The sequence below is a fragment of the Schistocerca gregaria genome, chromosome 2 (assembly GCF_023897955.1).
Source record: "Schistocerca gregaria isolate iqSchGreg1 chromosome 2, iqSchGreg1.2, whole genome shotgun sequence".
Lineage (NCBI taxonomy): Eukaryota > Metazoa > Arthropoda > Insecta > Orthoptera > Acrididae > Schistocerca > Schistocerca gregaria.
The window spans coordinates 208,356,997-208,379,312 of NC_064921.1; the positions used below are offsets into that span (position 1 = coordinate 208,356,997).

The following is a 22,316-nucleotide window of genomic DNA, read 5'->3' on the forward strand; positions in this document are numbered from 1 at the left end:
AGCGAGAACGCTACTGCAAGACCACGAGCCGCGGACGCTGTTTGTAGTAGTTTACCCGCACTCCTGTTGTTTTATTCATTATTAAACCTACTCCTATTTGATTTCGTATTTATAACCCTGTATTCACCTGGTCAAAAGTCTTGTTTCTCCTGCCACCGAACTTCACTAGTTCCGATTACATCTAACTATAACTTTAACCTATCATTTCTAGGGACATTAAATTGAAATCTTAGTAAGTTCATTGGGTACATTTTATTCAGCTCTGGATCTCAAGGATGTACTTCATTTTTGATCAATTATTCTTACATTGTCACACAAACGGAGTTTTGCAAGATCAAAAAACTTGTGGACTCTCCTCCTCGTCGAATTTGAGTAATTATGAAGATCAGAGGCTGAGTTACACGTCTTAAACGTCATGTCTCCCGATGGTGACAAATTTTTTGATCACTGTGTTAACTGCACGCCACGAGACACGTGATTCCTGCTCACCTGCTTGAGAGAATGGATTTTCCTCTGCTGTGCTCAACCACAAAGACGTAGACGTTATCGACAGAAACTGAAAAGAAACTTTCGTTCCGAGACAGAGTGCCTGTTTTACGGCGTGGGTACGGTTCTACGCGAAGAAGTTGTACGGTGGCGAGGACAAAGGAACCATTCTATGGCCGCTTGGTGCTACCGTGTTACCCCGGCAGATATAAAGAAGGCCGTCAATGTAGAGAAGAAGTGATAATGCGCTGCAACAACGTTTTAGTGCGTAACTTAACAACCGGCAAGGCGACCCGGGTATTGAGAACCGCGAGCGGACAAGTAATGCGGTTGTATCGGAGCAAGTCTGCCCGCGATAAGGCTCATAACGTGAGGGGAGGTGGCGGTGGAGGCGTCACGGCGGCCGCCTAGCGAGTAGTGCACCGTCTGACCAGTTAGTCCTCACCGCTCACCCAGTTCACATCTGAGGCTGCCTAGGTCCACGCAGGTACGTCCCGCTCGCATATCTGCTGTTGCATTTTACTCTCTGTGTGTATGTGTGTGAGTGTGTGCGTCAGTCCTTTATTTTAATGGCTTTAGATAACAGCTCCAGACCAGAATTTTCCGTTCCACCTCGTCAAAATATACGACGGAAGAAAGATAATAGAGTTTAATGCCCCATCGGCAATATGGTCAAGAGAGTAGCAAAACAAGCTGGGATTAAGGAAGGACGAGGAAGGAAATTGCTTTGAACAATCCAAGGAAATCACGGAAAACTGAAATCTGGATGGCCAGACGGAGAACTAAACCGTGGTCCTCAGGAATGCGTACTACGTGTCCTAACCACGGCGCCAAATATAGGCTCCCGTCTTATTGATCAGTACGGTGGTTCACATTCGTAGATCGCATTTGTTGCTAACAATGATCGTGTGCCGTTAACAAATACATTCAGGTGCGCCGGCTATTGAAAATTAATGTAGTTGTTGTTGTTGTTGTTGTGGTCTTGAGTCCTGAGACGCGTTTGATGCAGCTCTCCATGCTACTCTATCCTGTGCAAGTACCTACTGCAGCCAACATCCTTCTGAATCTGCTTAGTGTATTCATCTCTTGGTCTCCCTCTACGATTTTTACCCTCCGCGCTGCCCTCCGATGCTAAATTTGTGATCCCTTGATGCCTCAGAACATGTCCTACCAACCGGTCCCTTCTTCTAATAAAGTTGTGCCACAAGCTCCTCTTCTCCCCAATTCTATTCAATACCTCCTCATTAGTTATGTGATCTACCCATCTAATCTTCAGCATTTTTCTGTAGCACCACTTTTGGAATACTTCTATTCTCTTCTTGTATAAACCATTTATCGTCCACGTTTCACTTCCATACATGGCTGCACTCCATACAAATACTTTCAGAAACGACTTCCTGATATTAAAATCTATACTCGATGTTAACAAATTTTTCTTCTTCAGAAACGCTTTCCTTGCGATTGCCAGTCTACATTTTATATCCTCTATACTTCGACCATCATCAGTTATTTTGCTCCCCAAATAGCAAAACTCCTTTACTACTTTAAGTGTCTCATTTCCTAATCTAATGCCCTCAGCATCACCCGACTTAATTCGACTACATTCCATTATCCTCGTTTTACTTTTGTTGATGTTCATTTCATTTCCTCCTTTCAAAACACTGTCCATTCAGTTCAACTGCTCTTCCAAGTCCTTTGCTGTCTCTGATAGAATTACATTGTCATTGGCGAACCTCAAAGTTTTTATTTCTTCTCCTTTGATTTTAATACCTACTCCAAACTTTTCTTTTGATTCCTCAATATACAGATTGAATAACATCGGGGACAGGCTACAAGCCTGTCTCACTCCTTTCCCAACCACTGCTTTCCTTTCATGCCCCTCAACTCTTATAACTGCCATTTGGTTTATGTACAAATTATAAATAGCCTTTCGCTCCTTGTATTTTACCCCTGCCACCTTCAGAATTTGAAAGAGAGTATACCAGTCAACATTGTCGAAAGCTTTCTCTAAGTCTACAAATGCTAGAAACGTAGGTTTGCCTTTCCTTAATCTTTCTTCCCAGATTAAAATTAAATTAATGTAGGTGGTCTAAACTGCAGTTCACAAATGTGTAAGTGAGTGCTGGGTGCTGGGTGCTGGGTCAAACGGAAAAAAAGTCTGGCTTAGAGACGATCAGCAGCTATACAGAAGCAGTGTACAAGTCGTGTGTCACGTCACGAACACGATAACTATACAGGTTTCATTAAATAAATTCGCAATTGCGAATGACAACCATCAGCTGTTGAATGAAATGATGACAATAAAAATGTGTGCCTGACTGGGATTCGAACCCGGATTTCTCGTTTATCGCGAGCTGTCGCTTTTCCGTAAGGCTATCCGAAAACGGCTTATGGCCAGACCCAAACATCTACATGTTGTGAGCCATGCGTCTACGACCTGTACTCGTATACAGATGAGACGTTGTACTTGAAAGTCGTTTAACCGGTATTGGCAGATAGATATGATATTGCAGTGCCTATGTTATTCTGCCTCCCCCCATGAACCGTGGACCTTGCCGTTGGTGGGGAGGCTTGCGTGCCTCAGCGATACAAATGGCGGTACCGTAGGTGCAACCACAACGGAGGGGTATCTATTGAGAAGCCAGACAAACATGTGGTTCCTGAAGAGGGGCAGCAGCCTTTTCAGTAGTTGCAGGGGTAACAGTCTGGATGATTGACTGATCTGGCCTTGCAACAATAACCAAAACGGCCTATCTGTGCTGGTACTGCGAACGGCTGAAAGCAAGGAGAAACTACAGCCGTAATTTTTCCCGAGGGCATGCAGCTTTACTGTATGATCAAATGATGATGGCGTCCTCTTGGGTAAAATATTCCGGAGGTAAAATAGTCCCCCACACGGATCTCCGGGCGGGGACTACTCAGGAGGACGTCGTTATCAGGAGAAAGAAAACTGGCGTTCTACGGATCGGAGCGTGGAATGTCAGATCCCTTAATCGGGGAGGTAGGTTAGAAAATTTAAAAAGGGAAATGGATAGGTTAAAGTTAGATATAGTGGGAATTAGTGAAGTTCGGTGGCAGGAGGACCAAGACTTTTGGTCAGGTGAATACAGGGTTATAAATACAAAACCAAATAGGGATATTGCAGGAGTAGGTTTAATAATGAATAAAAAAATAGAAGTGCGGGTAAGCTACTACAAACAGCATAGTGAACACATTATTGTGGCCAAGATAGACGCAAAGCCCATGCCTACTACAATAGTACAAGTTTATATGCCAACTAGCTCTGCAGATTATGAAGAAATTGATGAAATGTATGATGAGATAAAAGCAATTATTCAGGTAGTGAAGGGAGATGAAAATTTAATAGTAATGGGTGACTGGAATTCGTCAGTAGGAAAAGGGAGAGAAGGAAACATAGTGGGTGAATATGGATGGGGGCTAAGAAATGAAAGAGGAAGCCGTCTGGTAGAATTTTGCACAGAGCACAATTTAATCATAGCTAACACTTGGTTCAAGAATCATAAAAGAAGGTTGTATACATGGAAGAATCCTGGAGATACCAAAAGGTATCAGATAGATTATATAATGGTAACACAGAGATTTAGGTTCAAAAATGGTTCAAATGGCTCTGTACACTATGGGACTCAACTTCTGAGGTCATTAGTCCCCTAGAACTTAGAGCTACTTAAACCTACCTAACCTAAGGACATCACACACATCCATGCCCGAGACAGGATTCGAACCTGCGACCGTAGTAGTCGCGCAGTTCCGGACTTGGCGCCTAGAACCGCTAGACCACCGCGGCCATAGATTTAGGTTTTAAATTGTAGGACATTTCCAGGGGCAGATGTGGACTCTGACCACAATCTATTGGTTATGACCTGTAGATTAAAACTGAGGAAACTGCAAAAAGGTGGGAATTTAAGGACATAGGATCTGGACAAGCTGAAAGAACCAGAGGTTGTACAGAGTTTCAAGCAGAGCATAAGGGAACAATTGACAGGAATGGGGGAAAGAAACACAGTAGAAGAAGAATGGGTAGCTCTGAGGGATGAAGTAGTGAAGGCAGCAGAGGATAAAGTATGTAAAAAGACGAGGGCAAGTAGAAATCCTTGGGTAACAGAAGAAATATTGAATTTAATTGATGAAAGGAGAAAATATAATAATGCAGTAAATGAAGCAGGCAAAAAGGAATACAAACGTCTCAAAAATGCGATCGACAGGAAGTGCAAAATGGCTAAGCAGGGATGGCTAGAGGACAAATGTAAGGATATAGAAGCTTTTCTCACTAGAGGTAAGATAGATACTGACTACAGGAAAATTAAAGAGAGCTTTGGAGAGAAGAGAACCATTTGTATGAATATGAAGAGCTCAGATGGCAACCCAGTTCTAAGCAAAGAAGGGAAAGCAGAAAGGTGGAAGGAGTATATAGAGGGTTTATACAAGGGCGATGTAGTTGAGGACAATATTATTGAAAGGGAAGAGGATGTAGATGAAGACGAAATGGGAGATAAGATACTGCGTGAAGAGTTTGACAGAGCACTGGAAGACCTGAGTCGAAACAAGGCCCCGGGAGTAGACAACATTCCGTTAGAACTGCCGACGGCCTTGGGAGAGCCAGTCATGACGAAACTCTACCAGCTGGTGAGCAAGATGTATGAGACCGGCGAAATACCCTCAGACGTCAAGAAGAATATAATAATTCCAATCCCAAAGAAAGCAGGTGCTGACAGATGTGAAAATTACCGAACTAACAGTTTAATAAGTCACAGCTGCAAAATACTAACGTGAATTCTTTACAGACGAATGGAAAAACTGTTAGATGCAGACCTCGGGGAAGATCAGTTTCGATTCCGTAGAAATGTTGGAACATGTGAGGCAATACTGACCTTACGACTTATCTTAGAAGAAAGATTAAGAAATGGGAAACCTACGTTTCTAGCATTTGTAGACTTCGAGAAAGCTTTTGACAATGTTGACTGGAATACTCTCTTTCAAATTCTGAAGGTGGCAGGGGTAAAGTACAGGGAGCGAAAGGCTATTTACAATTTGTACAGAAACCAGATGGCAGTCATAAGAGTCGAGGGACATGAAAGGGAAGCAGTGGTTGGGAAAGGAGTGAGACAGGGTTGTAGCCTCTCCCCGATGTTATTCAATCTGTATATTGAGCAAGCAGTAAAGGAAACAAAACGAAAAATTCGGTGTAGGCATTAAAATTCATGGAGAAGAAGTAAAAACTTTGAGGTTCGCCGATGACATTGTAATTCTGTCAGAGACAGCAAAGGACCTGGAAGAGCAGTTGAACGGAATGGACAGTGTCTTGAAAGGAGGATATAAGATGAACATTAACAAAAGCAAAACGAGGATAATGGAATGTAGTCAAATTAAATCGGGTGATGCTGAGGGAATTAGATTAGGAAATGAGACACTTAAAGTAGTAAAATAGTTTTGCTATTTAGGATGTAAAATAACTGATGATGGTCGAAGTAGAGAGGATATAAAATGTAGACTGGCAATGGCAAGGAAAGCGTTTCTGAAGAAGAAAAATTTGTTAACATCGAGTATAGATTTATGTATCAGGAAGTCGTTTCTGAAAGTATTTGTATGGAGTGTAGCCATGTATGGAAGTGAAACATGGACGATAAATGGTTTATACAAGAAGAGAATAGAAGCTTTCGAAATGTGGTGTCAGAGAAGAATGCTGAAGATAAGGTGGATAGATTACTTTACTAATGAGGAGGTATTGAATAGGATTGGGGAGAAGTTTGTGGCACAACTTGACTAGAAGAAGGGATCGGTTGGTAGGACATGTTTGGAGGCATCAAGGGATCACAAATTTAGCAATGGAGGGCAGCGTGGAGGTTAAAAATCATAGAGGGAGACCAAGAGATGAATACACTAAGCAGATTCAGAAGGATGTAGGCTGCAGTAGGTACTGGGAGATGAAGAAGCTTGCACAGGACAGAGTAGCATGGAGAGCTGCATCAAACCAGTCTCAGGACTGAAGACCACAACAACAACATGTTATTCTGAATACGATGCCAAGTTCCTTTAGACATGCGTGCATGTCCAATGGAACTTTGCATCGCAATCAGAATAACATAGGCAGTGCAATATCGTATATACAGGTTTCATATCATACAAGTGTTTTTATTCTACGTTATTAGGTTAAAGACCAAAATTATACAAAATTTTAAGAAAATGAAACGTTCTATATTCAATGGTCTTAACATAAATAACGATACAAGTGCCTTCATATCCGTTTTTACTCGGTTCACAAGATTCTTATTTTCGTCTTTTACAAATGGAATCATTTTACCAAAAGCCCAATTTGTTTTCTTCAGACATCCCAAGTTCTTGGTGTAGTGTTTCCAGCTGCACCGATTGAACATCAGAAGGCTTCACGTTCCTCTTCAAAATTGTAATGTCCTTGAACTCTTTACCTCCATTGAGAATTGACCGAATTTTCAGGATCTCTAGCCGTTCGGCAGTCAGTCTGGTCCGCTGTGCTTTTGAAATAATTGTATTGCTGAAATTCATGTTTTGTGCGTGTAGATTCAGCGTTTCGAAGCCTCATACATGGTTATCCTCTTTCGTTTTTCAATGTGAGCAAAATCACGATCGCAAGACATAAAAGAGTGTCCTTTCGCCAAAAATATATATTCCGTTTCCGTAAAATAACCCTTTTCTCTTAGGGAAGTAAATGAATCTGTGCAAATAGTTAATTATAACCCCATAGCATTAAAATACTTTATAATTACTTGCGCTGATTCCAAGTTTCATAAAAAAATTAAAATCACGGTCAAGGTCTCCTGGTGACTGGGAGACACATTAACTGAAACCACAATATCGTCAATTTGCGTGTATTCCTTTCCTTCGCTGCCTACATTCTTCCTTTCACTTCGAGCACTACCTTCGCCTCTCTTCCTCCGTTTTGGCGCACTTTTCCTTTCCATTTCGCAATATCATGAGTTATTTACATATAATAATTACTTCACAAAAGCCCTGTTGCTACATACAAAGCAGAGCTACTTCAGTTGCCATCAATTCACACATGTGCACGCCAAGACACTAAGAGAGAGTTGGCGCATGACTCATTAACTGAACATCGATGTTGGTCTTAGACACGAGTACAGTATTTAGACAGCTACAAACATTGTTTCCCGCTGTTTTGGCGCTTGTGTCGGAACATATGTTATTGGCATTGGCTTTTACATAGGAAATTCACCAGTAACTCACATATTACTTTTTTGGCGCTTGCCACAAATGTTAAAAACTAACCCCTTCTTAAAAACCTGTTTCTGTATTTTTGAATGAGCACCGTTTGATAAAGAAAAACAAACTATTGTTCACTACGTTCTTTTTTCCACAGTAGCTATTTAACACAAAAAATAGCCCACAATCTACATATAATTGTTTTATTTTTTCAAATCTTTGTGTAATTTCTAATTCTAATTCACAAACAATGTGTTCCTACGAATGATGGATCGTTCGACGAAAATTTTCGCTACAGTGTCAAGATGAAGTTTTCCACATCTGGTTTATGAACATGCATGATGGGGTTGTAGTTCAGTTTCTCTTTCTTCGTGGTGTTGCGCAAGTAAGTTTTTATCTTCTAAAGGGGAAGAAAGAAAGTTTTGGAGTAAGTTTTGAAACTCGTATAGGATTTGAGCGATCTTTATCAATTCACCGACGTGCATGTTTAAGGAAAAGGACCTCACTAAGTCTTCCGTATTTTCAAAGAAACAATTTTTAAATTTACACTCATTTAACATCATATTTCTGTGCAAAGTAAATCTTTCTGGGTCAAAGTCGGCTTCATAAAATTCTGTTACGTATACGCAATCTTTAGTTTTGAAAAGAAGAAATGTTTATATTTCTTTGAAGTGAGTCAAAGTAGCTTTAGAAAATCGATCCTTGAAACACTGAGTCACAATGTCTGAAACCTCAAAATAAATTCTAAGGTTATAAGCACGGAAGCAAGAGAAATCTTGCGAACCTTTGGAAGTTCCGGATCACAACATCAAATTTTTTGGCCAATACCAAGCGAAAGCTCCATACCTCATGGAAACTTTCATCGGTTCGAGATGACTTCACAACAATTCGAACTCCACTGATATTCCATGGCCTTTGGGAGCTGTCGAGACAAATTTTGCAGAAATGCGTTCAGATCTCCAACTGGCTCTAAAATTGTAATAAGATTTGTACTGACAAAGATAAACGCAAAAGAACACAGAAAGTTTCAGAAGCCTTCAGCCTTAATGCCTGCATCGGATTTTTCGAGCTCGAGCTCCTCAGAGAACAAAATGAAGCTCGTAATTGTGGAAAATAGTTTTCAGCGGACTTATTCAACAGCACCGGCTGACATGGCGAAAAGGTCGAAGAACTATACGATGAACAAAGCTAACACCTTGGAGAGCTTGCACATACTTAAATACTGCCAGTCGCATGGCTGGGCGAGTAAAAATTTGGCCATTTCTTTCACATTTGAGACTCTCGCCTTGGTCTCATTCGAGATTGTGTCTTGAATCACATGGTTCAAAGAATAAGCCAAACAGTGAACATGAAGAACTGGCAGCTCACTTTCTCTGATTTCTGCTTACAACCCAGAAAGAGTTCCGGTCATATTTGCCTCTTCGTCAGTAACAATATCTCTGAATGAACAACATCTGCCGGCCGGAGTGGCCGAGAGGTTCAAGGCGCTACGGTCTGGAACTGCGCTCCCGCTACGGTTGCAGGTTCGAATCCTGTCTCGGGCATGGATGTGTGTGATGTCCTTAGGTTAGTTAGGTTTAAGTAGTTCTAAGTTCTAGGGGACTGATGACCCCAGAAGTTAAGTCCCATAGTGCTCAGAGCCATTTTGAACATGATATCTAAAGAAAAGCGAATGAGAACATCCATTTAAAATTGTCAACAACACTGGATCTACAGTAGATTCAGTATTACAGAAACAAAAAAAATTCATTAATTTGAAAATCATCACCACTGAGACGTCTAAAGCAAATCGAAACTTGCCCGTGTTGAGAGACGTCGCTAGTTTCATTTAAATGGCACCGTGACAAGCAAAATGTAAACTAAAACTTACTACTCCACAAAGGATGGTACTGTGTGAATAAACATCTATAGATGCAAAGTAGGCTGTTTGAATTTCTGTCGACCATTTTCCGCGAGACAGATAGCGCTGATCACTTATTAATTGTTTCTGGAGGACTGAGAAACCTGATTGCATGGGCCAACGGGACGTCAAAATTGGCATAATTGACAGATTTGAATGTTGCCTCAGTTTTTCTTTTTTTTTATTGATGGTATTTTCCTTCCTCACTTTGTGTGCGTGAAAAAGAAATTCGGGGTAGGATCACAGTTACGAGACTTCCTGCTCGTTGTTGTGTGCCGGATGGATTAACCGAAACTTATGCCCCTTTTATTTCGTGAATCGTTGGAAATTTCGCAACGAAGTTTCTAGCTAGTGGTAGTAGGCAAAGGGCAGGTTAGTTTCGTTGTATAGGCAGTATTCTCACCTCTTGTATCAACCGAGATACTGAAGCAAGAATGTTAGTTTAAGAGGAACAACGAAGTGTTTTAGTGGTATTCGAAAGCTCTTGGAAACAGGAATGCAACTGTGTAACCCAAGTCACTGTCGACTTTGAAACCCATAGCACAAATATCCGAGAAACATGCTAAAATTGAATTTCCATGCCGCCGGAAACGGGTATTGTCACACCTCCAAGGGTGACCCCCATTCCAGGCTCCGCCAATGTTTCAAGGACTCTGTCTATTCACCTTGTTTCCACAAAAGCTATTCACTTATACATGAGTATAAACACACAGCTGCAATAAATATGTTGTGTAGGTGGAGATGGTGAGGTTTCTTTTGCTGTAGACAGTGCTCCTACCTGCCGAGATGTTCTCAGACTAGTTCTTATGTATACCATGATTGTTGTCAGTGACTTTAATAGAAAAAGCTTGTTACGTTTTTTTCTAGAAAACAATTTTCTGATTTTTCAGTCGTCTGATGTAAGGTAACTCATTTATATTACTCTTCTTGCCTCAGTTACACGTAGAATAATGCTCCTTTTACGTATTCGATGTTAAAAACACGTATTTTGGCCTAAAAGTATAGTTCCTTGTTGTTTCTTTCGATCTGATAGTTTCATGTGCCGACAGGAAAAATGGTCACGCTACTCTTCAGGAAAAATAGTCAAGGTATTTATCACAATAAGATACAGTAGATCCAGTGATTTTCATGTACGATACATAATACTACACGTATCAGGTTTACCTGTACACCGTTTCATATACGTAATTATCATGCGTCATTGTATCCTTTTGTGAGGATTTTGAATTAATTTATCAGTAAATGACGTACGCAGCCAACCGGTGGCAGGACGTTTATGTAACTTTTTGGCTGCATAAATCATTTATTGAAAGTTTTTTTTACGTTTTTTTCTGTCAGACAAGTTTAAAATTGTAATTAATTCGTATTATTTAAAACCGTCTCTGCTCTGTTATATTCGATCTAATACAAATAACCGATTGCAAACTTTTTGCTGCAGCCACTTGACGTTGTTACAGATACTAGGGCAACAAGATGCTTAGAAAATATATCCGGAACTCAGAACAAACAACATGTGCCGTATTATCCCCTTAAGCAGGGAAAGTACAACTTCAGAAAAATGCGTATAGTTCCTACAAATTATTTTCTTTTTCAGTTAAAATATTTAGTGTGATACGTTACAATATGTAGATTCGAAATGTGTAAGTGACAAACGTCTATCAGTAATCGTGGTTTGGTAAAACTTCAGTCTCGCTTAGGCGTATCGGAGTATGGTCTCAGTCGTGTGACTGGATTCGTGATTTCCTCTCAGAGAGGTCACAGCGTTTAGTGATAGACGGTAAATCATCGAGTAGAACAGAAGTAATATCTGGCTTTCCGCAAGGTAGTGTCATATGCCCTCTGCTGTTCCTGATTTACATAAACGATCTAGGTGATAATCTGAACAATCCACTTAGATTGTTTGCAGATGACGCTGTAATTTACCGTCTAGTAAAATCATAAGACGATCAATTCCAATTACAAAGTGATCCGTTGAGAATTTCTGTATTGTGTGAAAAGTGGCAATTGGCACTAAATAACGAAAAGTGCGAGGTCATCCACATGGGTACTAAAAGAAATCCGAAAAATTTTGAGTATACGATAAATCGCACAAATCTGAGGGCTGTCAATTCGACTAAATACCTAGGAATTACAATTACGAGCAACTTAAATTGGAAGGACCACATATATAATATTGTGGGGAAAGCGAAACAAAGACTGCGCTTTGTTGGCAGAACACTTAGAACAAGCGACAAACCCACTAAAGAGACAGCCTTCATTACACATGTCCGTCCTTTGCTGGAATATTGCTACGCGGTGTGGGATCCTTACTAGGTAGGATTGACGAAGGACATCGAAAAAGTGCAAAGAAGGGCAGCTCGTTTCCTGTTATCGCGCAATAGGTGTGAGAGTGTCAGTGATATGATACGCGAGTTGGAGGGCAGTCACTGAAACAAAGGCTTTTTTTCTTTCTGGCGAGATCTATTTACGAAATTTCAATCACCATCTTTCTCTTTAGAATGCGATAATATTTTGTTGACACCCACATACGTAGGGAGAAATGATCATAATAATAAAAGAAGAGAAATCAGAGCTCGAACAGAAAGATTTAGGTGTTCCTTTTTCCCACGCGCCAATCGAGAGTGGAATGGTAGAGTAGTAGTATGAAAATGGTTCGATGAACCCTGTGCCAGGCATGTAAGTGTGAATTGCAGAGTAAGCATGTAGATGTAGATGTGGATGTAGCCGCACACTTTACCCCACATTTCCCTACACAGGGTAGTACTTTTCTGAATGAGTAAGTATTGCGGTTGTGGAATTCACAGTTAAACAGGTCTTACGAACCGTCGGTGGTATGAAATTAAGCGAAATCAATAGTCAAAAATTAATTATGTGGTACGGGCGTTTGTTGTATAAATCAGCTCTTAACAGTTTAAATATTTTTGCTAACACCATTCTGATAAGCTAATAGTTAAGACAGAGTTCCATTTACATGATCGGTACCTGACCCTTTATCTGTGTCGCGCAAAGTAGAGGCCAAGAGGATACACGTTTTATCTTGGCAGCGATGGCCCTATCTTTTCGTTGCATGTAAGGACAGAACCTTGCTCCACATGGCGGAGTTTACACCGGTTTAGCCGACTCAGGCCGTTTGGCCTTTCAAGTTTAGCATACTTCTCTGACAATTTTGTGAAAAACATCAACCAGAGTTGTGTCACCTTACTACGCACACTAGCACACCACTTCTTGGCGAACTCGCTTCAAAACCAGGTCATTATAAAAAAATAGCTACAAAATCCAATCAAACTCTGTTTTCATTAGATCCTTCTGGCTGCTTATTAGGAATTCGATGTCGGAATTATAAAATACAAAATGACATCTCCAGTTTGGCAGATCAAAAATTTGGATTAATGGATTGGAATAAAACTTGGGTATAAAGAATTGTGATCGCTGACAACGAATCAGGAGTTGAATTTGCCGTATTGAAGTATTTCATTCGATACTTCACGTTCTTCACTCGAAATCACAGTCACATTCGTCGCTTGTGTTTTTGTTGCTTCCAGAAGGGTCACTGTTGGATTGCCCACCGGGAGAGGTCCGAAAAGCAGGTGTCATATGTTTATCTTCTTCAGTTATTATTTTCTCGACTCTCGGGCTGAGTGGATACGAAGATGCCAGAATGCGACATGCATCGTTTTATCAAGGGAATATTTGCGTCTAATATCTCCTTGGTAAAGTTGGGTGTCCTATTCCCTGCTTCCCGCGCATCTTCAGACGGTCGATCAAATGGGAACGGAGCAACTTCGGTTAAGGCATATCCGGCGTCAAAACTATGTGGACTGATGTCGCCAAGGGGCATTACTGCAGGATGTTGTGGGTCCGGCGATGCTAGCACCCGACTTTCGAGAAATATAGACTTTTTTCACGGTTCTTAATAGTCATATTTTAGTTTTAGACATCTCTGTACAAAATTTGAATAATTCTGCAGCATTTCGCGAAAAAATATCACCAAAGAAAATTTTAATCTTGTAAAAAAATTATTTGCCAATTTACGAAAAAGTATGAGTACTAGAAATACGAATGTCTCTCCAAGAATTCTACAGTAAACCCTATAACATTTTTTGCACAGACACAAATTTACTAGATAATTGCAATAATGAGGGACCCATTTTTAACGTATGACACTGCTGCACGGTCGAAGAACGACCGCCCTCTAAAAACGTGCAAAATTACGCACACAAATACACTCCTGGAAATGGAAAAAAGAACACATTGACACCGGTGTGTCAGACCCACCATACTTGCTCCGGACACTGCGAGAGGGCTGTACAAGCAATGATCACACGCACGGCACAGCGGACACACCAGGAACCGCGGTGTTGGCCGTCGAATGGCGCTAGCTGCGCAGCATTTGTGCACCGCCGCCGTCAGTGTCAGCCAGTTTGCCGTGGCATACGGAGCTCCATCGCAGTCTTTAACACTGGTAGCATGCCGCGACAGCGTGGACGTGAACCGTATGTGCAGTTGACGGACTTTGAGCGAGGGCGTATAGCCCCGCGAAGTCTTGTGTAAATTGCACTAGTGCGTACTTGGCCAATGCTGCGGTGTCATTCCAGTGTCAAGTCGATATGACACTTGCCCTGACACTGGATGGACAACAGTGAATCGGACAGCGACTCATTTTTCAGATACTGTTAGCGTGGCCTGTTTAATACATCCTCCATAGTTGGATGCATAGTACTACAGAATGTGTGTTTATAACATGCAGTGACATATATCGTCATTAAACTACTACCGATATTATCCAAAATCGTTGGCTACAGAATTTCCTCTGCGTGACCCCACTTTTGTAAATGGCTGTCCTGCTACCTTAATAGTGTATTTAACGAGTTCAAATGTACACTCCTGGAAATTGAAATAAGAACACCGTGAATTCATTGTCCCAGGAAGGGCAAACTTTATTGATACATTCCTGGGGTCAGATACATCACATGATCACACTGACAGAACCACAGGCACATAGACACAGGCAACAGAGCATGCACAATGTCGGCACTAGTACAGTGTATATCCACCTTTCGCAGCAATGCAGGCTGCTATTCTCCCATGGAGACGATCGTAGAGATGCTGGATGTAGTCCTGTGGAATGGCTTGCCATGCCATTTCCACCTGGCGCCTCAGTTGGACCAGCGTTCGTGCTGGACGTGCAGACCGCGTGAGACGACGCTTCATCCAGTCCCAAACATGCTCAATGGGGCACAGATCCGGAGATCTTGCTGGCCAGGGTATTTGACTTACACCTTCTAGAGCACGTTGGGTGGCACGGGATACATGCGGACGTGCATTGTCTTGTTGGAACAGCAAGTTCCCTTGCCGGTCTAGGAATGGTAGAACGATGGGTTCGATGACGGTTTGGATGTACCGTGCACTATTCAGTGTCCCCTCAACGATCACCAGAGGTGTACGGCCAGTGTAGGAGATCGCTCCCCACACCATGATGCCGGGTGTTGGTCCTGTGTGCCTCGGTCGCATGCAGTCCTGATTGTGGCGCTCACCTGCACGGCGCCAAACACGCATACGACCATCATTGGCACCAAGGCAGAAGCGACTCTCATCGCTGAAGACGACACGTCTCCATTCGTCCCTCCATTCACGCCTGTCGCGACACCACTGGAGGCGGGCTGCACGATGTTGGGGCGTGAGCGGAAGAAGGCCTAACGGTGTGCGGGACCGTAGCTCAGCTTCATGGAGACGGTAGCGAATGGTCCTCGCCGATACCCCAGGAGCAACAGTGTCCCTAATTTGCTGTGAAGTGGCGGTGCGGTCCCCTACGGCACTGCGTAGGATCCTACGGTCTTGGCGTGAATCCGTGCGTCGCTGCGGTCCGGTCCCAGGTCGACGGGCACGTGCACCTTCCGCCGACCACTGGCGACAACATCGATGTACTGTGGAGACCTCACGCCCCACGTGTTGAGCAATTCGGCGGTACGTCCACCCGGCCTCCCGCATGCCCACTATACGCCCTCGCTCAAAGTCCGTCAACTGCACATACGGTTCACGTCCACGCTGTCGCGGCATGCTACCAGTGTTAAAGACTGCGATGGAGCTCCGTATGCCACGGCAAACTGGCTGACACTGACGGCGGCGGTGCACAAATGCTGCGCAGCTAGCGCCATTCGACGGCCAACACCTCGGTTCCTGGTGTGTCCGCTGTGCCGTGCGTGTGATCATTGCTTGTACAGCCCTCCCGCAGTGTCCGGAGCAAGTATGGTGGGTCTGACACACCGGTGTCAATGTGTTCTTTTTTCCATTTCCAGGAGTGTATTTTGTTTTATGTAACAGACCAATTCCCTCCAATCAGTGTTACAGATTTCTTAAAAAACGAATCTAATGGTTTGTGATAGTCAATAAATGCGTCTTGGGTGTACACTTCAACATGCATGTTTATCCTTAATTTCTGTAGTACTGTAGACCATTGGGGGGGGGGGGGGGGCGGGCGGTCCTTTTTCACAATTCCAAACTTGTCAAATCTCTATCACAAGCTTTGTTGAAATGTCCACGGGTTGGAAACACGTATGGGAAACGTAGGAGAATCTTCCACTATGAACTAAAGTGTGCCTAAATTGAACCATTGTGTGATTACTGTTCTGTTCTGTACAGGCATCTGAAAATGTACACAAAGTTTTCACACCAGAGGCCACATGTTTTCGTTATGAAGTCCATAAGGAGAGAAACCACTGCATTAGTACTCTTGTTTGAGGTTACTTCATAGTTTATGAAAGCTTTTTTATCAGAAAATCTATGAATGCTTAATTCATATAAATAGTCCCGAACTTGGCTGACGGTTCCATCACCGAAGCCATTTTTAAACCTCGCAGCTGTTTACCGTACCCCGCTACAGATCTTTAGTACAATATAACGACTTGTCTCTGTGTCAAGTCCTCTTTGTGTACGAAACAGAACTTTAACATTGCTTTGGACAAGGAAAAAAATCACTGAATAAGTCCCGTTATAGAACCAACAGTTGTGAAATCTTGTCAAAACAACAACTACAGTAATAGCTTATGTAACCCAAAAATGATGAAAAGTCCTGTTTTTAATCTCAATGCCTCAGTTACACCTGTTGCCCTCAGACGTTGCCACGATAAGCACATAACACAGGGTTATTCAAAATGATCTAGCCACTTTCAAATGATTGTCAGAAACGTTTGTATTGAGGTTAGGTACTATGTGGGTAAATGTATGGAAACAGCAACTCATGTTCAGAAATGTTCAATGTTTGAATCGTCAGTCTCAAGGGAATCGTCAAGTCGGTCAAGACTCGCGCCGAAGTATCTACACCTCTCTTTTAAAAAGTGTTGCGTGACTCTGGCTCAAAGTCATCAAAAACTTTTACGTGTAATTTTGGTTCGACGCAACTACCATTTGTGACATGACAAACACTCCACCAGTAATACTTCTTCCCACATTCGTTGCTGCAAATCGGGCATAACTCATTCAATGGCAGCGTTCAATCCATTTTTCAGGCCTGGTAAACATACACACTGTCTTTAATGAAACACCAAAGTAAGAAATCTAGTGGTGTCAAGTCCAGGGAGCGAGGTGACCATGCGACCGGCACTTCGCTGTGAATACACCGACCTCAGAAGCAATTATCGAGTAAATCTCTAACTTCCGCGAGGAAATGAGGTGGTGCACCGTCTTTCAAGTAGTACACCATCCCGGCTCGGCCTTCTTCATCGATATGTGAAATTAAAAAGTTTTCCATCATATCCAGACACGCAATACATACAGCTTTCTTCATGAAGAAGAAAGAATCGTACACTATGAATTAGCTAAGGGCACAAAACACATTAACTTTGGGGCTGTCACGAACGTGTTTTAGGCATGCATGTGGATTTTCACTGCCCCGTATTTTGCAATTCGCCATGCCACTGTTATGAAATGTTGACTCTTAGCTCGAGATTAAGCTTTTGAAAATGTTGACTGGAATACTCTCTTGCAAGTTCTGAAGGTGGCAGGGGTAAAATACAAGGGAGCGAAAGGCTATTTACAATTTGTAGAGAAACCAGATGGCCGAGGAACATGAAAGGGAAACAGTGGTGAGGAAGGGAGTGAGACACGGTTGTAGCCTCTCCCCGATGTTATTCAATCTGTATATTGAGCAAGTAGTGAAAGAAACAAAAGAAAAATTCGGAGTAGGTATTAAAATCCATGGAGAAGAAATAAAAACTTTGATGTCCGCCGATGACACTGTTATTCTGTCGGAGACAGCAAAGGACTCTGCAGTTGAAGGGAATGGAAAGTGTCTTGAAAGGAGGAAGTGAGATGAACATCAACAAAAGTAAAACGAGGATAAAGCAATGTAGTCGAATTAAGTCGGGTGATGCTGAGGGAATTAGATTAGGAAATGGGAGACACTTAAAGTAGTAAAGGAGTTTTGCTGTTTGGGGAGCAAAATAACTGATGATGGTCGAAGTACAGAGGATATAAAATGTGGACGCAATGGAAAGGAAAGCGTTTCTGAAGAAGAGAAATTTGTTAACATCGAGTATAGATTTTAATATCAGGAAGTCGTTTCTGAAAGTATTTGTATGGAGTGTAGACATGTATGGAAGTGAAACATGGACGATAAATAGTTTAGACAAGAAGAGAATAGAAGGTTTCGAAACGTGGTGCTACAGAAGAATGCTGAAGATTAGATGGGTAGATCACATTACTAATGAGGAGGCATTGAATAGGATTGGGGAAAAGTTTGTGGCACAACTTGTCTAGAAGAAGGGATCGGTTCGTAGGAGATTTTCTGAGGCACCAAGGGATCACCAATTTAGTATTGGAGGGCAGCATGGAGGATAAAAATTGTAGAGGGAGACCAAGAGATGAATGCACTAAACAGATTCAGAAGTATGTAGGTTGCAGTAGGTACTGGGAGATGAAGAAGCTTGCACACGCCCTAACCGCCGTCTGCTTCACGTCTGCTGTGCAGCGAGCTACCTTAATTTAAGTATTATCTGTATTTTTCTTACTTGTCACTTCTTCTTCTGCGTGTTTTTGCTTTTAGGAAGCTTTAATAGTAGAGTGCTATTAAGTGTTCCATAGATCTCGTGTGTGTTTCGAATACAGTCAGAGAGTCCCTTTAGTTAGCCATAGTGCTCGTAGTGCTAGTGTTTGTTTTCAATACCGTCCAGAGACAGGTAGTGCTATTTTCCTTGTTTCTACAAGAAGTGGTTAGCAATCACAGTTTAGTCAATAATCAACCGCCTTTAGTGAATTAGCAGTCTAGTTAAAAGCTGATTAACACTCTATAGTAAATTGATTTCTTAGGATGGCTAGGATGTGTGGCTGCTGTGTACGGACGCAGGAGGAGCTGGCCACTCTTCGCGAACAGCTGAGCGTGTTGATGGCCGCGGTCAGCCGTTTTCAGGCTGCTGCCTCGGAGTGTAGCGGCAGTGGGGAGTCTGGTGCGTCGCATGGTGCACCCCAGGTGTTAGATGCTTCACCCACTGTCCCTGCTGTCGAGACATCTTCGCGGGTACCGGGCGCGGTTGGGCCACCCTCTCCCCAAGGGGAGTGGCGGGTTCAGCGGCGTTCGCGGCGCACGAGGCGGAGGGTCAATGTGGAGGCTGGCCGTGTGGCATCGCCCGCTCTGCCTGTGAGTGGACATGTGGCTGCTCCTTCAGCAAGGTCCGAGCAGGCACACGGGGGGAGGGGTTTATTAGTTATTGGGAGCTCCAACGTTAGGCGGGTGATGGAGCCCCTTAGGGAAATAGCGGAAAGGTCGGGGAAGAAGGCCAGTGTTCACTCTGTCTGCTTGCCGGGGGGTCTCATCCGAGATGTGGAGGAGGCCCTACCGGCGGCGATAGAGAGCACTGGGTGCACCCGACTGCAAATTGTTGCTCATGTCGGCACCAATGACTCTTGCCGTCTGGGTTCAGAGGTCATCCTCAGTTCGTACAGGCGGTTGGCGGAGTTGGTGAAGGTGGAAAGCCTCGCTCGCGGGGTGGAATCAGAGCTAACTATTTGTAGTATCGTTCCGAGAACCGATCGCGGTCCTCTGGTTTGGAGCCGAGTGGAAGGCTTAAACCAGAGGCTCAGACGATTCTGCGGAGAGCTGGGGTGCAAATTTCTCGACCTCCGCTATCGGGTGGAGAAATGTAGGGTCCCCCTGAATAGGTCAGGCGTGCACTACACGCCGGAAGCGGCTACGAGGGTAGCGGAGTACGTGTGGAGTGCACATGGGGTTTTTTTAGGTTAGAGAATTCCCTCCCTAGGCCCGACAAGACGCCTCCTGAGACGCGGCAAGGCAGGAGTAGGCAAAATGCAACAAGGAATAACAATATTAATGTGCTAATAGTAAACTGCAGAAGCGTCTATAGAAAGGTCCCAGAACTGCTCTCATTAATAAACGGTCACAACGCCCATATAGTACTAGGAACAGAAAGTTGGCTGAAACCAGACGTAAACAGTAATGAAATCCTAAACTCTGATTGGAATGTATACCGCAGAGATAGGCTGGACAGTGAAGGGGGAGGCGTGTTTATAGCGATAAGAAGTGCAATAGTATCGAAGGAAATTGACGGAGATTCGAATTGTGAAATGATTTGGGTGAAGGTCACGGTTAAAGCAGGCTCAGACATGGTAATTGGATGTCTCTATAGGCCCCCGGGCTCAGCAGCTGTTGTGGCTCAGCACCTGAAGAATAATTTGGAAAATATTTCGAGTAGATTTCCCCACCATGTTATAGTTCTGGGTGGAGATTTTAATTTGCCGGATATAGACTGGGAGACTCAAACGTTCATAACGGGTGGCAGGGACAAAGAATCCAGTGAAATATTTTTAAGTGCTTTATCTGAAAACTACCTTGAGCAGTTAAACAGAAAACCGACTCGTGGCGATAATATATTAGACCTTCTGGTGACAAACAGACCCGAACTATTTGAATCAGTTAATGCAGAACAGGGAATCAGCGATCATAAAGCGGTTACTGCGTCGATGATTTCAGCCGTAAATAGAAATATTAAAAAAGGTAGGAAGATTTTTCTGTTTAGCAAAAGTGACAAAAAGCAGATTACCTGACGGCTCAACACAAAAGTTTTGTCTCAAGTGCAGATAGTGTTGAGGATCAGTGGACAAAGTTCAAAACCATGGTACAATATGCGTTAGATGAGTATGTGCCAAGCAAGATCGTAAGAGATGGAAAAGAGCCACCGTGGTACAACAACCGAGTTAGAAAACTGCTGCGGAAGCAAAGGGAACTTCACAGCAAACATAAACATAGCCAAAGCCTTGCAGACAAACAAAAATTACGCGAAGCGAAATGTAGTGTGAGGAGGGCTATGAGAGAGGCTTTCAATGAATTCGAAAGTAACGTTCTATGTACTGACTTGGCAGAAAATCCTAAGAAATTTTGGTCCTATGTCAAAGCGGTAGGTGGATCAAAACAAAATGTCCAGACACTCTGTGACCAAAATGGTACTGAAACAGAGGATGACAGACTAAAGGCCGAATTACTAAATGTCTTCTTCCAAAGCTGTTTCACAGAGGAAGACTGCGCTGTGCTTCCTTCTCTAGATTGTCGCACAGTTGACAAAATGGTAGATATCGAAGTAGACGACAGAGGGATAGAGAAACAATTAAAATCGCTCAAAAGAGGAAAGGCCGCTGGTCCTGATGGGATACCAGTTCGATTTTACACAGAGTACGCGAAGGAACTTGCCCCCCTTCTTGCAGCGGTGTACCGTAGGTCTCTAGAAGAGCGAAGCGTTCCAAAGGATTGGAAAAGGGCACAGGTCATCCCCGTTCTCAAGAAGGGACGTCGAACAGATGTGCAGAACTATAGACCTATATCTCTAACGTCGATCAGTTGTAGAATTTTGGAACACGTATTATGTTCGAGTATAATGTCTTTTCTGGAGACTAGAAATCTACTCTGTAGGAATCAGCATGGGTTTCGAAAAAGACGATCGTGTGAAACCCAGCTCGCGCTATTCGTCCACGAGACTCAGAGGGCCTTAGACACGGGTTCACAGGTAGATGCCGTGTTTCTTGACTTCCGCAAGGCGTTTGACACAGTTCCCCATAGTCGTTTAATGAACAAAGTAAGAGCATACGGACTATCAGATCAATTGTGTGATTGGATTGAGGAGTTCCTAGATAACAGAACGCAGCACGTCATTCTCAATGGAGAGAAGTCTTCCGAAGTAAGAGTGATTTCAGGTGTGCCGCAGGGGAGTGTCATAGGACCGTTGCTATTCACAATATACATAAATGACCTGGTGGATGACAGCGGAAGTTCACTGAGGCTTTTTGCAGATGATGCTGTGGTGTATCGAGAGGTTGCAACAATGGAAAATTGTACTGAAATGCAGGAGGATCTGCAGCGAATTGACGCATGGTGCACGGAATGGCAATTGAATCTCAATGTAGCGAAGTGTAATGTGATGCGAATACATAGAAAGATAGGTCCCTTATCATTTAGCTACAAAATAGCAGGTCAGCAACTGGAAGCAGTTAATTCCATAAATTATCTGGGAGTACGCATTAGGAGTGATTTAAAATGGAATGATCATATGAAGTTGATCGTCGGTAAAGCAGATGCCAGACTGAGATTCATTGGAAGAATCTTAAGGAAATGCAATCCGACAACAAAGGAAGTAGGTTACAGTACGCTTGTTCGCCCAATGCTTGAATACTGCTCAGCAGTGTGGGATCCGCACCAGGTAGGGTTGATAGAAGA

General features: G+C 43.0%; 1 protein-coding gene across 1 annotated transcript in view; it reads left to right on the forward strand.

Annotated features, from left to right (window-relative positions):
• Positions 1–785: 785 nt before the first annotated feature.
• Positions 786–22,316, forward strand: part of LOC126336703 (solute carrier family 22 member 7-like) — a 186,641-nt gene continuing 165,110 nt past the window's right edge. Inside the window, exon 1 of the mRNA XM_050000664.1 lies at positions 786–973. The gene's annotated coding sequence lies outside the window, so the exon portion shown is untranslated. The remainder of the gene's footprint in view (positions 974–22,316) is intronic.